Raw genomic sequence first — 12,586 nt, 5'->3', positions numbered from 1 at the left:
TTAGCGATGTTGCGGCTCCCGTATGCATATGTACCGTAGATTTTGATGAATAGATTTACGGTTAAAAGTCAATCAGCTGTAAAATTTGAAGTAGCTTCACGTGCGTGACGCACCACGAATACAGGCTTATATCAATCAATAAATCCCACCGTTAAGCAGTTAAGTCTTTATAAATGTGACCCTGAAAGTTGTGCCTCATACATCAATAATAGAGCTGGGTGGGTGCTGTCCACTTTATCTGCCAGGTTTCAAGGTTTGTCTGTGGTTTGATAGACACCGGTGTTTGAATTGGTCTAAGCGTCCTCATCGCTCATAATATTTTTTTATTGTTGGAATCAGGCGAGTTAATTTTTGTTTATAAAGTAGGATCTTTTGGTGATAGTGATGAAATTGGGAACATCATCTAAATCTAATTCCTCCCTTTCCTTCCACTTTCTCCCCGGCCGGGGCTTTTCCTCCCCCGCTCGTGATTATTTTATTCGTACATATTTGAAAATTTGTTCCGTTTTTCATAATCAAACACGGAATAAAGCAAAGCTCCGCCTGAAAAAATAAAAAATCCTGAAAAATCAACTGATTTTACCACATGCGTTAAAATATAGGCCTATTTTTACTATCCTGTCCTCGATCTCTTTTCTTCGCCTTTCCTCTCCTCTTTTCTCATCTCCACAGATGTCCGCATTTTTCTCAAAGGTTCCACAAAGTTTAATTTATTGGGTAGGCCTACACACCGTCAGTTCGAACCACTGTCAGTTCGAATTTTTAGTGCATACTGCAGTTACTGTCCGTTTTCCTATACACAATACACAGTGCTCTTTCCCATTGACGCGTGACCTCTACAAATAGCCCTACGTTAAAAGTATGGGGATATGCCTAGTTAACGTCGCTGTGTGAAAAATAACCGGCCAATATTAAAAGTACTCTTCTAGAGTTCTAGAAAATATAGTTTTGTAACATGTCTTAAATTTTTAGCTAATTTAGATGTTTGGAAATATGCGTACTTTGGTGTTTTAGTTAATGTTATAGGTAATAGTACATTGCCTAGTTAACGTCGCTGTGTGAAAAATAACCGGCCAATATTAAAAATACTCTTCTAAAATTCTAGACAATATAGTTTTGTAACATGTCCTAAATTTTTAGCTAATTTAGGTGTTTGGAGAGGGTCGCACTTTTGTTTTTTAGGAAGGATATGTAAGCGACAGATAACACCAAAAATATGAAGAAATTATTTCCAAACCGTGTTAAGTCAACAATCATTATGTTGCTCATTTTCAAGAATGCTGGTTTACAAAAAGCAGGCCATTGTCTCATTTCGTGAACAAAGGTACACATACCATTGTTTCCTTTCGTTTCCTTTATAATCGGTTACCCAACTGAAGCTATAATACCAGCTTTATTGCGATATCGCACATGAAAACAGACACATGTGCACAACCAGAGAAGATCCGATTTAATCAGTTGAGCTGTTTCAATGAGTGTTATCTTGGTTTAATAGCTTTTAATGGGGTTTAAGTCCTGCAAAGGTCGAGATGAATTCTACTGTAGACATGACTGCATCATGGTTAGGCTAACGCTAACCCTAAACCTAAACCCAACCCGAATCCGAACCCTAAAAATTCGGACTAACGGTGGCTCGGTCAGCCCCCCAGTGTGTGTATTTCACGGAGTTGTCACTGTGTGGAGAGAGAAGAAAGGAGGATGGGGCGAGAAAGGGACCGGGAGATGAGGAACAGGCGAAGAGGAGAAGGTAAATATTGGATTAAGTTCCCAATTGCGGCACCACTTTCACCAAAAGACCCTTGAAGTTTTATTAACTGAACTCATAATATCGATTTGGTTCAAATAGTAATAATAATTATTATGATGATGATGAGAGAGAGAGAGAGGGGGGGGGCACCTGACCACTTCCAATGAGAGTATAATCAGCCCGATATCTACCAGTATTTGGGAGCATGCTTATTTGTATTTAAAAAGATAAATTGATTAGCAAATCTTTGTTAAGGGATCTAAAATGAGCGTTTATTGCGTTTCGACAGTATTTTTTGTGGGACATGAGAGCACCTCGGACCTATCGAATTGCATTCTGAATACTGAAGCATGTCTTTCTGATATCAAATAATTTTCATTTTTGAAAATCACAATATAATACAAATTTTATGACAAATCATAAAAATTTGATATTTTTCAAATTTTTGATATATAACAGTCCTCGAAGTAAATTATATAAATCTAATGATATATTCTTAAAGTGTATGTAGCAGGGAGGAAAAGCCGACGGTCAATTGAAAATTTTGACCTTTCAAAAGACCTAATTTTTTTTGGTGTTTTGGGAAAAAAAAAAATCCATATCTTCAATACGAAAGGTCAAAATTTTCAATTGATCGGCGGCTTTTCATCCCACCTACATACACTTTAAGTATAAATCATCAGATTTATAAAGTTTACTTCAAGTACTGTTAAATATCAAAAATATCAATTTTAATGATTTGCCATAAAATGTGTATTAAATTGCAATTTCAAAAATCAAAATTATTTGATATCAGAATGACATTCTTCGTATTCAGAATGCAATTCGATATGTCTGATGTGCTCTGATGTCCCAAAATAAATACTGTCCAAACGCTCATACCCCAGCCCTTAACGAAGCCAAATTATAAATCAACTCACATAACCCCTTCGGTTTTCGTTTGGTACAATTATACACAAACAGAAATTGAGATAGAAAAGACTTTTGCTCAATTTTTGCATAAAATGGGTTGATTCCCCCCCCCCCCACCCTTGTACCCCGAAAAATGCATGCAGCCGCCACTGCCCTCGCCCCCTAATCCCCACCCCACCACTGATATGGTTAGTTTCCGTAAGGGATTAGTGAAACTGCTCAGCTGCGCACGCCCGATAAGTGTTATGGTAATTCTCTTCATTGTTTTACCGTATTAGACACATTAGGTAAAGGTTTACACCCAGTCGCCTTTGGAACAGCGGTTTTATTCAATAAAAGTCAATCAATCGTCGCGATAGCGTAGCGACTGAGTTTAAACATTTACCTAAGGTGAGTAACCTGTTCCGTAACAAACAATGAAGAGAATTAGCATAACAAGCTGCCTTATGCGCTCTCTAATCCCTTACGGTAACTAACAATGAAGGAACATCGTAGTCATGGCTACGGTATATCCTTTATCCATAACAATCAAACGTACGGTATCTAACAAAGGAGAATTAGCATACTAACAAAAGAATAACCTTAGCGGTCATTCACCTAATCCCAGAGAAGTTGGTGTGTTTACATGTTCGTTTAATTTCGAAAGTAACTTCCGAGTGTGTCCACACGAGACGTAGGCCTACTTGTAAGTTCACTCCCGGGAGAGGAGAGAGTGTAGGTGAGAGGGGATGAGAGAGACGGTGTGGGTGGGTTGTGGCCATGTGTGGGAGAAAGAAGAAAGGGAGAGAGAGCAGATAAGGAAAGGGGATGGACTGGGAGAGGAGGAAGAGTTAATGTTACGGGAGGGAAGCGGACTTTGGCATTGTACTTGGTAACTTCAATCAAAGGCGATCAGCCCCCCCCCCCACCTAGAGGGAAAGAGGGTGGGGGTGTGTGTGTGTGTGTGTGTGTGTTTCATGGAGTTGTGTGTGGAGAGAGAAGAAGGGGAGAGTGGGGCGAGAAAGCGGGTGAGAAAGGGACCGGGAGATGAGGCACAGGTGAAGAGGGGAAGGGAATAAATGGATCAAGTTCCCAATTGCGGCACCACTTTCACCAAAAGACCCTTGAAGTTTTATTAACTGAACTCATAATATCGAGTTGGTTCAAATAGTAATAATAATAATTATTATTATGATGAGAGAGAGAGAGAGAGAGAGAGGGGGGGGCAACTGACCACTTCCAATGACAGTATAATCAGCCCGATATCTACCAGTATTTGGCAGCATGCTTATTTGTATTTAAAAAGATAAATTGATTAGCAAATCTTTGTTAAAGAAGCCAAATTATAAATCAACTCACATAACCCCTTCGGTTTTCGTTTGGTACAATACACAAACAGAAATTGAGATAGAAAAGACTTTTTGCTCCATTTTTGCGCAAAATGGGTTGATTCCCCCTGAAATTCACTTTGACCCCTCCCCACCCCTTGTACCCCGAAAAATGCATGCAGCCGCCACTGCCCCCGGCACCCCTAATCCCCACCCCACCACTGATATGGTTAGTTTCTGTAAAGGATTAGTGAAACTGTTCAGCTGCGCAAGCCCGATAAGTGTTATGGTAATTCTCTTCATTGTTTTACCGTATTAGACACATTAGGTAAAGGTTTACACCCAGTCGTCTTTGGAACAGCGGTTTTATTTAATAAAAGTCAATCAATCGTCGCGATAGCGTAGCGACTGAGTTTAAACATTTACCTAAGGTGAGTAACCTGTTCCGTAACAAACAATGAAGAGAATTAGCATAACAAGCGGCCTTATGCGCTCTCTAATCCCTTACGGTAACTAACAATGAAGGAACATAGTAGTCATGGCTACGGTATATCCTGTATCCATAACAATCAAACGTACGGTATCTCACAAAGGCGAATTAGCATACTAACAAAAGAATAACCTTAGCGGTCATTCACCTAATCCCAGAGAAGTTGGTGTGTTTACATGTTCGTTTAATTTCGAAAGTAACTTCCGAGTGTGTCCACACGAGACGAGGCCTACTTGTAAGTTCACTCCCGGGAGAGGAGAGAGTGGCGGTGAGAGGGGATGAGAGAGACGGGGTGGGTGGGTTGTGGCCATGTGTGGGAGAAAGAAGAAAGGCAGAGAGAGCAGATAAGGAAAGGGGATGGACTGGGAGAGGAGGAAGAGTTAATGTTACGGGAGGGAAGCGGACTTTGGCATTGTACTTGGTAACTTCAATCAAAGGCGATCAGTCCCCCCCCCCCCACCTAGAGGGAAAGAGGGTGTGTGTGTGTATGTGTGTGTGTGTTTCATGGAGTTGTGTGTGGAGAGAGAAGAAGGGGAGAGTGGGGTGAGAAAGGGACCGGGAGATGAGGCACAGGTGAAGAGGGGAAGGGAATAAATGGATCAAGTTCCCAACTGCGGCACCACTTTCACCAAAAGACCCTTGAAGTTTTATTAACTGAACTCATAATATCGAGTTGGTTCAAATAGTAATAATAATTATTATTATTATGATGAGAGAGAGAGAGAGGGGGGGCAACTGACCACTTCCAATGACAGTATAATCAGCCCGATATCTACCAGTATTTGGCAGCATGCTTATTTGTATTTAAAAAGATAAATTGATTAGCAAATCTTTGTTAAAGAAGCCAAATTATAAATCAACTCACATAACCCCTTCGGTTTTCGTTTGGTACAATACACAAACAGAAATTGAGATAGAAAAGACTTTTTGCTCCATTTTTGCATAAAATGGGTTGATTCCCCCCTGAAATTCACTTTGACCCCTCCCCCCCCCTGTACCCCGAAAAATACATGCAGCCGCCACTGCCCCCGGCCCCCCTAATCCCCACCTCCCCCACCCGACCACTGATATGGTTAGTTTCCGTAAGGGATTAGTGAAACTGTTCAGCTGCGCAAGCCCGATAAGTGTTATGGTAATTCTCTTCATTGTTTTACCGTATTAGACACATTAGGTAAAGGTTTACACCCAGTCGCCTTTGGAACAGCGGTTTTATTCAATAAAAGTCAATCAATCGTCAGCGATAGCGTAGCGACTGAGTTTAAACATTTACCTAAGGTGAGTAACCTGTTCCGTAACAAACAATGAAGAGAATTAGCATAACAAGCGGCCTTATGCGCTCTCTAATCCCTTACGGTAACTAACAATGAAGGAACATAGTAGTCATGGCTACGGTATATCCTTTATCCATAACAATCAAGCGTACGGTATCTAACAAAGGAGAATTAGCATACTAACAAAAGAATAACCTTAGCGGTCATTCACCTAATCCCAGAGAAGTTGGTGTGTTTACATGTTCGTTTAATTTCGAAAGTAACTTCCGAGTGTGTCCACACGAGACGAGGCCTACTTGTAAGTTCACTCCCGGGAGAGGAGAGAGCGGAGGCGTGAGGGGATGAGAGAGACGGGGTGGGTGGGTTGTGGCCATGTGTGGGAGAAAGAAGAAAGGGAGGGGGACCAGATAAGGAAAGGAGAGGGACGGGGGGAGGAGGAAGAGTTAATGTTACGGGAGGGAAGCGGACTTTGGCATTGTACTTGGTAACTTCAATCAAATGCGATCAGTCCCCCCCACACCTAGAGGGAAAGAGGGTGTGTGTGTGTGTGTGTGTTTCATGGAGTTGTGTGTGGAGAGAGAAGAAGGGAGAGTGGGGTGAGAAAGGGACCGGAGATGAGGCACAGGTGAAGAGGGAAGGGAATAAATGGATCAAGTTCCATGAATTGCGGCACCACTTTCACCAAAAGACCCTTGAAGTTTTATTAACTGAACTCATAATATCGAGTTGGTTCAAATAGTAATAATAATTATTATTATTATGAGAGAGAGAGAGAGAGAGAGAGAGAGAGAGAGAGAGAGAGAGAGAGAGAGAGAGAGAGAGAGAGGGGGGGGGGGCAACTGACCACTTCCAATGACAGTATAATCAGCCCGATATATACCAGTATTTGGCAGCATGCTTATTTGTATTTAAAAAGATAAATTGATTAGCAAATCTTTGTTAAAGAAGCCAAATTATAAATCAACTCACATAACCCCTTCGGTTTTCGTTTGGTACAATACACAAACAGAAATTGAGATAGAAAAGACTTTTGCTCCATTTTTGCATAAAATGGGTTGATTCCCCCTGAAATTTACTTTGACCCCTCCCCACCCTTGTACCCCGAAAAATGCATGCAGCCGCCACTGCCCCCGCCCCCCAATCCCCACCCCCCCCCCTGATATGGTTAGTTTCCGTAAGGGATTAGTGAAACTGTTCAGCTGCGCAAGCCCGATAAGTGTTATGGTAATTCTCTTCATTGTTTTACCGTATTAGACACATTAGGTAAAGGTTTACACCCGTCGCCTTTGGAACAGCGGTTTTATTCAATAAAAGTCAATCAATCGTCGCGATAGCGTAGCGACTGAGTTTAAACATTTACCTAAGGTGAGTAACCTGTTCCGTAACAAACAATGAAGAGAATTAGCATAACAAGCTGCCTTATGCGCTCTCTAAGCCCTTACGGTAACTAACAATGAAGGAACATAGTAGTCATGGCTACGGTATATCCTTTATCCATAACAATCAAAGCGACGGTATCTAACAAAGGAGAATTAGCATACTAACAAAAGAATAACCTTAGCGGTCATTCACCTAATCCCAGAGAAGTTGGTGTGTTTACATGTTCGTTTAATTTCGAAAGTAACTTCCTAGTGTGTCCGCACGAGGCGTAGGCCTACTTGTAAGTTCACTCCCGGGAGAGGAGAGAGTGGAGGTGAGAGGGAATGAGAGAGACGGGATGGGTGAGTCGGGGCCATGTGTGGGAGAAAGAAGAAAGGGAGAGAGAGCAAATAAGGAAAGGGGATGGACTGGGAGAGGAGGAAGAGTTAATGTTACGGGAGGGAAGGGGACTCTGTAACGGTAACGAAAAATGAATGAACATAGTAGTCATGGCTACGGTATATCCTTTATCCATAACAATCAAACGTCACGGTATCTAACAAAGGAGAATTAACATACTAACAAAGGAATAACCTTAGCGGTCATTCACCTAATCCCAGAGAAGTTGGTGTGTTTACATGTTCGTTTAATTTTGAAAGTAACTTGCGAGTGTGTCCACACGAGACGTAGGCCTACTTAAAGTTCACTTCCGGGAGAGGAGAGCGAATGAGAGAGACGGGAGGGTGGGTTGGGGCCATATGTGGGAGAGAGAAGAAAGGAGAGAGAGCATTATGATGAGAGAGAAAGAGAGGGCGCCTGACCACTTCAAAGGCCAGTATAATCAGCCCTATATCACCCCTTCGGTTTTTATTTAGTACATGTACAATATTAATTGAGATAAAAAATACCTCATTTAAACAAACACGTACAGGAGGCGCCCTGAGGGGGGTGGGGGGCATGGGAGAAAATTGGTTGATTTAGCCCACTCCAATGCAAACGAAAAAAAATCCTGGCCCGCCATTGTTTATGACATGAAACAAGAACACACATTTTATGACAAACAAGGTGGTGGCAGTACACAAAAAATATGCAAATGTTAACTTGTTGCGTAATTTTGGCCAAAAGTTGTATACCCCACCCCAGAAATTCACTTTGCCCCTATCACCGAAAGAGAAATTCATGGCGCCGCCACTACCTCCCCCTCCCCTTGAGAGGAGCCTGAGAGAGTGAGATAAGGATAAAGCCGACCTTTGGCGGAAATATTTGAGGAGAGAGGTATAGAATTTATTTTGCTTTCCAAGGCCAGAACAAGAACCTACAGATATAATCAAATCAATTCATGAGTGGCCCAGGAATCGCGCAAGAGGGCTTGGGGGAGGGATAATTTTGGTGGGGCCAAGTACCCTAGGCACCTCCCAATAATCTAGGGTAAAATTCATAATTTAAGGGTAAAGTTCATAATTTTAAGATCAAATGTACAATTTCAAGGTAAAATTCATAATTTGGAGGTATTCATTATTTTATTGTATTGTATTGTATTTTAGGGTATAATTCATAATGTAATTGATTTTAGGTTAACATGTATGCATTTGAAACCCGCCCCCCCCCCCTCCCCCCTTCAGCATATCGGGTCTCGGAGCAGGCTCAAAATAATTGCCCCCCCCCCCCTTCCCTATATTCAAAATCGTTCAGAAATTCTGCTCGCATGATGACCATGAAGCTTGTGAATAGAAAACCACCGCCCTCATTGAAGAGGACTACTATGCATCGATGCACAAACCCTCTCATTGTTATGTGTATTATACTATGGATTCGATTTCAAGTCAGATTTATTGATTGATATCAGCACGCTCCTCGTGGTGTGTCACGCATGTTGAGTACTTCAAATTATACAGCTGATTGACTTTTAACCGTAGGTCTATTCATCAAAATCTACGGTGCGTATGCATACGGGAGCCGCAACAACGCTATTAGGATTTCACATGTGGGTGGGATGATATTAAACCATGTGCTCCTTATCTCTATGCTTTGTGTGCACTGATCTGTGGTGTGCACCATGTGCACTGACCATTTTGAGATTGCCAGACTCCCTCCTTTGGGGCCCAAACAGATGCAGCTGAGCATGATTCATTTTCCTTAGTGTTTTGGGTGTTTTATGGGTGCTTCATCTAGCAACACTCTTGATAGATGAAGTCCTGATTTTAAAATCAATATTGATTTTCTTACTATTTTCCTTAAAACTACAACTACTTCCTTGTGAATCATAATATAACTTAATGCCCGGTGGGTTCAGTTTGTATTTAAAGGTAGGACGTATGACCGTTCCAGGATTTGAAAATGACCCCTATTTCACGGGGAATCGAGGACATTTGCAGCAATTTTACCCCTATTTTATGCGTGAAATCAAGGAAAATTTGCCCCCAAATACATCCCCTATTTTTATCATTTTGAGGACGCATTTTCATTTCACCCCCTTATCACGAGGAATCAAGGACATTTTTCCGAAATAAATACCCCTATTTTTACCATTTCAAGGACGCTTTTGAATTTTCCCCCTATTTCACAGGGAAATGAGGACAATAACGAAAACTGTAGCAGTAAAACGTGGACGAAAGTCCTAGAAATACACCCTATTTTTCATTTCAAGGACAATTTTGCTCAAAAAAAACCCCTAATTTGGACAATCGCGAACAATTTTGTCCTCGAAAATTCCGTGGACATTTCTTGAAAAGTACCCCTAATTGGAACCATCATGCGTACACATTGTCAGTGAAGACTGAACCCACCGGGAACTTGATGCAACATATCTGAACACATACATTTGGTCTTATGTGAAAACCAGCACAGGAAAAGCATGAATAACTGATGATTTATCTCCTGCATGTGCACTCATTGTTACTATCTAGACTGATGACCATGTGTTATCATGATGATGGAGCATCCCACAAGTTGGACTCAGAAAACTGGCTTTTTAAAGAGCCCCTTGCAGAATATATCACTTCTACACTGCTCAATGTGTTCTTGGATATTAATTGAACATTTATATTAGAACATTTGAACTATAAACATGATAAACATACCTGTTGATGACAAATTTGAAGAGAAAAGCTGAGCCTGCACCATGTGTTGTGACCAGTGGTTTATTAAAGGACTGTCACTGACCTCAGGTCACCACTCCAGAAGTGTCAGGATGTAGTGTTTAATTGGCTTAGTCAAATATCACAACAGGGTATTTCACATGGACCATAATAGCCTCATTCAAATGGCATAGTCCAATAATCACTATTACATAATCATAGTGCAAATTTTGACCTGAAGTTGTAGAGTATGAATTTTTGTACACAAATTTTCAAAGGTCAGTGTACAAATGTATTTGGGTTCAAGAACTGTGCTCCTGATAGATGAGCATATTGTGGATCCTAGGATATTTTGTGGTCCACAACACACATGAGCCTTCTTGCTCTGTAAAAAGTGATTCTGTATCATTGTTTATCTGTAATAAAAAGAATATTCTTGAAAATATAAAAAGATTTTACTAGATTTTACTGTGTATAAAATCTGTTCCAACTCCAGTGACTCCTCATGCATATTTTCCTGGGTAGGATTAGGCATATGTTCACTGGAGGGCCTGGGGGTCACTCTCACACAAAAGTGCCTCCCACCCACGTCCTAACACCTCTGAAATGCACCCTTAATGGCGAATTTTCACATAACCAAATTGCACCCCATAATGGCGAAACACATGCAAAATCCTACCCTAAATGGCGTAGCTCATGCAAAAACCATACCCTAAAAGGCGTCGACTTGGAAATATCTATTGATACCCTAAGTGGCGTAAACAGGGAAATGAGCTAATTTGATACCCAAGGTGTCTTTTTGATGTTGCAGACATATAGATACTGAAGAGAACATGCACAAAAGTAACAAGAATCAATTAAAAAGTGGTGATTTTATCAAATTAGTGCAAACTCACTCAAACAATAATATTACTAACCCTAAACGTCTAAGGATTTGGCTGAAAAGGACCCTAAATGGCGATGCCTTCTGAAAAAGTACCCCTATTTCAAAAAGACGTCGACGCCTTGTGTGGTGAAAAACATACCCTTTTAGACGTTTTTCTTGGACACAGGTGTGTAGCAAGTCAAGTAGTGAGTGACCCCCCCGGGCTGGAGGGGCACAAATAAACCTAACAAAACTTGCATTAACTGTGATTTTTCAATAATTTTATACAATTCATCCTATGGTCAGAGCTGGAATAGATCAATAATATTAATAGGACTTGTATCCTTTATTCAGTCTTTTTTGCATAAGAATAAAATAACTTCCTGAATCCTTATCCTATAAAGTGGGTCAGTTGATGAATGTAACCATGGAATGCATCACTGATGATCAGCCGGGGGCATCAGCATCAAAAGTTTGGAAATCCCCTTAAAGCCTTAATGTACGATCTTTTTTCAGAATATACCTTTATTTTTTTGGCATATTTGTAATACTTACACATGTTCCAACTTACATCTATGAGCAAACTGTCAAATTCAATTTTTCAGATTATGATAATAGTGTCGGAACAAATCGCAAATCTTAATCTCCTATGAAGCCAGTTTGGTTACGCTCCCTCCACACATGTGGAGGGAGCATAACCAAACTGGCCGCGTAGGAGACATACTCTGAGTCCGCACTTGGCGTCCTAATCCAAATAGTGTCAGATATTTCGAGTGATAGAGGTGAAGTTTATGATGTTGTTTTTTGCAAATTCCCAATATTTTTCACGTCCAAATGTATTGGGAATAAATTTATGTTTAAAAATCTTAACTTTTTCAGCCAAAAAGCAGATGAATTTTGAAACAAAAGTCATTATTTTAGCATGGGACTATATTGGAATGAAAGTTTCTGAACTTTGCCTTGAACTTTGGGTGGGACTTTACTGGAAGGTGGGACTATATACTCACATCAGTACAGTAAATTCTCATGCTCCTGGACTAAGACTTAAGGGGGTACTACACCCATCGCATTTTTTTGCGGGTTTTTTGCATTTTGTGAAGAAATGAGAAAAAAAAATTGGTCAAAGTGGTATGCAAAATGAAGGGCAAATCTTCTCGTTCTATTGGTGGCATCGGTATCGATGTAGCTTACATGCTTTTAAAGGGACATGCCCAAAAGCGGTACATGGTGGCACTTTTACAAATTGGAGTATATCTAAAATTTCAGAATTGCTACCGTGAAACCAGTCACACGCACAAATTAAGCATTAATGTCAGACCCTAAAAGTACCAAAATATATATTTTTTGGAAATGCAATAATTATGCACAGCTTTGAAAACACATGCTTGGCATCACTTATCATTATTAAAGAAAATAAACTTCTTTTTTCCCCTTCCAGTTGACAATGATATGCAAAATTTGTGTTCGCTAGCCAGCACATCTGTTTCAGGTTTGAAACAGTAAAATCTTAATGATAAGATAATGCTTGTTTTTTAGTTCTAGGCGATTTTTAGGGTCG

General features: G+C 40.6%; 1 protein-coding gene across 4 annotated transcripts in view; it reads left to right on the top strand.

Annotated features, from left to right (window-relative positions):
- Positions 1-12,586, top strand: part of LOC140140146 (carboxyl-terminal PDZ ligand of neuronal nitric oxide synthase protein-like) — a 372,750-nt gene that overhangs the window by 277,687 nt on the left and 82,477 nt on the right. The window lies entirely within an intron of this gene.

The sequence above is a fragment of the Amphiura filiformis genome, chromosome 18 (assembly GCF_039555335.1).
Source record: "Amphiura filiformis chromosome 18, Afil_fr2py, whole genome shotgun sequence".
Lineage (NCBI taxonomy): Eukaryota > Metazoa > Echinodermata > Ophiuroidea > Amphilepidida > Amphiuridae > Amphiura > Amphiura filiformis.
Note: the sequence above shows the minus strand (reverse complement) of the source record. Positions and strands in the feature narration are given on the sequence as shown.